Source organism: Carica papaya, chromosome 9 (genome assembly GCF_054855325.1).
Source record: "Carica papaya isolate Zhongbai chromosome 9, ASM5485532v1, whole genome shotgun sequence".
Lineage (NCBI taxonomy): Eukaryota > Viridiplantae > Streptophyta > Magnoliopsida > Brassicales > Caricaceae > Carica > Carica papaya.
In genome coordinates this window covers 3,478,021-3,483,489 of record NC_142317.1, presented here as the reverse complement: position 1 = coordinate 3,483,489, position 5,469 = coordinate 3,478,021, and positions in this window count along the sequence as shown.

The following is a 5,469-nucleotide window of genomic DNA, read 5'->3' as shown; positions in this document are numbered from 1 at the left end:
TCTAAAAATATATGATGTTAGTTAGAAAGCATTTGTGATATGCACATATACATAAATATACATATGTATATATATATGATTCTCATACTTTATGGTGAAAAGGAGATATGATTTTTTAAATTTATCGTGATTATTTAAATTATCTAATCAAAGAAATTTAGCTGCCATACAATATTTTTGTCACTTAAATACATTATGACTCGCTGTGAGAAAGCTAAATTTAGTTACTGAAATACTATCAACATATTAATAAGTTAATCTATTAGTTTTACTGAATTAAACATTATAAAACAGTCATTACCAATTCATAATATATCAATAAAATAACGAATTATATATGCTAAATTAAGTTTAAACTTGTAACATTTAAATAAAATGTAAAAATTTCAACTATTAGACCAGTATACTGGTAACTATATTCAATATAGAATTACATCTCTTGTAACGACCCCAGAAATTTAAAAAGAAATGCATATAATAATTTGAGTGCGGAAGCGAAATAAAGGTTAAGGTTAACATCTCTTACACGATAACTCAAAAGTACTAACAAACATCACATAACAAATTTTCTGAAAGAAATACGAAAAACGGAAAAAATAAAGGAAACTATAAAGTATCTAGAGTCTACTCGTAACCTTTTTGCGGATCGGGTTCGGGAACCGAGTCCTCCTGATCTGAAATGGTTAAATAAGGGGTCAGCTACACTATCCCAGTAAGGACATCACAATATATTGCCATCACAGAAGTAAAGGTTGGTAGAAAACCAAAAATAACTAATAGAGCACAAATTTTAAACAAATTCATTTATCAATAATAAGACCATTTACCGTCTACTTACTGCAGTGAGATTTATAAAAACAACCTATGAAAATAATAACATTATAAATATCATGATTTCATATATAATCTGCAACATAGCACATATTATACTTTTATATTAAAATCATTAAAACAACAATTACCCTTTTTTATCAGCCTACTAGTATCCATGGGGATTCATAGGGGTGTCCCCGCTACACATGAACCCTTTCCATTAACAATCTTAATTCTAGGACCGTCCCCATACCCCGTTCGGTATGAGCGCCAAGACACTAAACTTCGATACCCCGTCCGGTATGAGGGTGAAGTGGGCCGTCCCCATACCTCGTCCGGTATGAGCGCCAAATGACCAAATCTCCATACCCCGTCCGGTATGAGACAACGTTTACGGTAGGGTTCCCTATGAACCTGGTCCGTCCACTATCTCTCAGGATATCTAGTGAGACTGTCATCTTATTTGTTTATTAGATCACATCACTTTCCTGTTTATCCTTAATCTCCGTTATCAAATTAAATACAATCACATAAACAATGAACATGTACCCGATAATATAATAATATTTTAAATCCCAAAATCACACAGTGGTCAAGTAATACAGTAATACATGCATTTAAAACTCTAAACCAGACACCATCATGCCTTTAAACTGTAAAATAAATCAACAGAGGACAATGTCCGATTTCGGTCTCCATTAGCAAACCGAAATTAATTATTCATATTTATCTAACTTGTACAAAAGATTGTATTATTATTTATTCAAACTTCACATCTATGATAGGAAATAGGGTGAGGGGTTCTTACTTGATTTGACGTCGAAAACTAAATGGTTACTGCACCTATGGGCGGTCCCTGGATTCCCTGAATTTTTTTTCGGGAACTAAAACGCGCTTACGATACCTACAAGTGTCCCAAATAAACCCAAAAATTAGACCCAGAGCCTACTCGGCCAATTTTAAAATTTCAACACGGCGGCTCTGCCATGCTCTGGCGACTGTGATCTACCTCGGGTTGGCTGTTTTCGGTCGTTTTCAGTCGAATTTGCACCGGTTCTTGCGAGAAAACACACTTAGGGCCTTCGGTGGGCAGAAAAACTACAGAAAATCGAAACTCACCAGCGGTGGGGCTCTCCGGTGCGGCGGCTCCTCCGACTCACGTTGCGGTTGGGTATTTTGCTTCGGTTAACCTGTAGAGAAGGATACGGTGATCACAACGGTGAAATAGTCACATCAAATGAGAATCGAAAAGGGCCTCATTGGAGGCATTTATTGAAACACCTCGCGGCGGTGCCGCCGAGCTTCGGCGCCATTTTTCGGTCAATCGACCGGTTCTTTCACTACGATTTGGCCATGAGCGTGTTTAAAATTGAATTTCGTGCAAGAGAAGAATTTTTTACCTCGTTTGGCGATCGAAAATTACTCCGGTACGGTGGCGGAAGCGGCGGTCGGCTCTCTGGCGGCTGGGCTGTCTTCTCCGGTGAGGAGCTCTGGCGGCTAGGGTTAGGGTTTGGGTGCGGATGAGGTTATTTATACTCATTCGCTTTTGATCTGGGTCGTTCATCGCTTTTAATTTGGACCGTTCGATTGCGATTAAATAGGGAGTGAATTTGGGCTGTTCATCGTGATTCAAATCTGGGCCATCTGTGCGTGATGCAATCTGGGTCGTCTGTGCACGCGGGAACGGATCTCAGCCGTTCGATCGCGCGCACGCGGATTTCCCCCCGCGTGGCTTCCCGCGTCAGTGTTTCTGCCACCTGGCGCGTCTTGGTTGGTCGGGGCTGCTGACCGGACAGCTGACGTTGTGTAACTTTTTTAAATTACGTTTTAACCTTCGGTTTCTGATTTTTCTTTTAAAAATACCACAATAATCTAAATTTTCACTCATTTTTTCTAAAATTATTTTCAATTAATCCCTAACCAATTTTTACTCTTATTATTTGTAGCGCCCAGGGAAATTGAAGAAGAAGAGAAAAAAAAAACGTGCGTGCCACGTCAGCAGTCCTGGCCAACCAGGACCTGCCACGTGGCAAAATCACGTCGACCGGGGGCGGGCCACGTTGGCGATCCGCGTGCGCGCGATCGGACGGTCCAGATCAATCGCGCGCACGGACGACCCATATTTAATCGCACGGACGACCCAAATTTAATCAAAAATGGACGGCCCAGATTAAATCAAAATGGACGGCTGAGATCAAAAGGCAAAAGGGTATAAATAAGACCCCCACACCAGACCCCAAACCCTAGCCGCCTGCCCTCGCCGGAGAAGACGAACCAGAAGCCGGCCGCCGCCACCCGCCGCCGCACCGGAGGGATTTCCGACCGCCGATCGAGGTAAATTTCATACTCCCGACTCGTTTTTCCACGCTGATTTCGCCAGTGACCAAATCGGAGCCAAAATCCCGGCCAAACGGCCTGAAAATACGGCCGAAAGCCAGCGGTGCCTCCGCGCCCCTCCTCAGTTTTTGCCTCCGATGAGGCCCTTCCCGACCTCCGTTTAATGCAATTTTTATATCACCGTGATCACCATTCTTTTCTCTACAGGTTGATCGGAGCCGAATCACCAAAACACGAACTTCACCGAAGAGCCACCGCACCCGAGAACACCGCCGCCAGTAAGCTTCGGTTTTCCGTAAATTTTCGGCCCCCCGAGGGCCGTAGGGTTGTTTTATCGCATGAACCAATGCGAGTGTGGCCGAATTCGGCTGGAAACGGCCAACCTGAGGCGAACCGCCGCCGCAAGCGGCGGCGCCGTCGCCGGAGCACGGCGGAGCCGCCGTGCCGTAGTTGCGATATTGGCCGAAAGGGGCCTTAGGCCTAATTTGGGATTTTTTGGAACACGTGCAGGTACCAGTAGTGCGTTTCAGTTCCCCGGAAAAAATTTAGGGAAAATTAGGGACAACCTGCAAGCGCACTGTGAAGCCGTGTTCGGACCTCGAAACGAGGAAGGACCCCTCACCTTATTTCCTATCACGGTTTTAAAGTTCAATAAATGATAAAACGATATTTCATGAATCAACGAATGTGTGAAATTGCTTAAGGTCGCTAATGGAGCCCGAGTCTAGTGTGTTTGTCGGTTAACTGTTAGTTGGCCTGTTTTACAGTTTTAAATGCAGCATGAGGTTCGATGTTTTCATTTTATAGTTTCGTGTGCATATTTTACTGTTTTATTGATTATGGATTGAATGACCGGGATATTGATGCTGTATGTTGTCTGTTTGGCATAAATTATCGTTTTGCTTGTTTGTATGTGATTGATAATGCTGACTGAGGGAAAAGGAGAATGAAAGATTATGTAAATGGAAATTGTATAATGTGTTCAGGCTGACTAGATATCCTGAGAGATGGTGGACGGACCGGGTCCGTAGGGAACCCTACCGGGATTGTGGTCTCCCATACCGGACGGGGTATGGAGATCTTATGTGTTTTGGCGCCCATACCGGACGGGGTATGGGGATGGCTCGTTTTACCCTCATACCGGACGGGGTAATGATGTCTATGGTTTGGCGCCCATACCGGACGGGGTATGGGGACAGCCCTGGAACGTGATTTCAAGTGTTAAGGGTTAACGGGTAGCGGGACCCCTATGGATCCCCATGGATACTAGTGAGCTGGTAAATGAGGAAAATATGTTGTGTAACGATTGAATTACGAAAAGCTTGATAGGTATTATGTTATACAGTTTATATATATGGTTTCATGATGATGATGATGTTATTGCTTTCGTATATTGTTTTATAAATTTCACTGAGGTAAGTGAATGGTAAATGTTTTATTTTTAATAAAAGGATTTGTTGTAAATTATGCTCCATTGATCTTTTTGTGTTTTCTACCCACCTTTACCTCCGTGACGGTGAGATATCGTGATGTCTTTACTGGGCTAGTGTAGCTCATCCCTTATTTAATCATTTCAGATTAAGAGGACATCGTTCCCGAGCCGGTTCCACAGGAGGACGACGAAGGGGACGGCTAAAGACTCCATAGTCATATTCTTAGCTTTTACTTTCAAGTTTCTCCTTTAGCTAGTTTGAACTTTTATATTTTGTGAGCACGTTTTTGGTTTTACTGTAAGGGATGTTATTCAAATTTTGACTTCGCTTCCGCATTTGATATTTTTAAAATACATTTCATTATAAATTTCGGGGGCTGTTACATTATTATTATTATTATTTTCATTAAATCAAATTAAAATTAAATAAATTAAATTAAAATCATATAAATAATAATTATATTTATATATAAATAATAATAATAATAATAATAAAAGAAAGGTCGGGTGTTACATTTCTTTAAAAAAGAAAGTTATTTTTTATGTTGTTAAAAATTATAAACACTTTTCTTGGTAAGTTATTTAATATAATATACGAAGAGTGTAAACAATTGTTCATTAATTTCGAGAATGGAAACCAAATTTACAAGGAAAAAGGCATCTGCAATTATAAAAATGGAAACACAGAGATCATGACAAATTTAATCGAACTAACATGCTACTATGCCTATCTAAACCTACAACATATCTTTTGTGGGGAATCCAAGTCTCATATAATATATATATATATATATATATATATATATGTATTTGAATACTCATATTGGCAAACTCTGTCTTGTATTTTTTATAAAAGACAATCAATTTAGAGTGATGAACAAAACAAT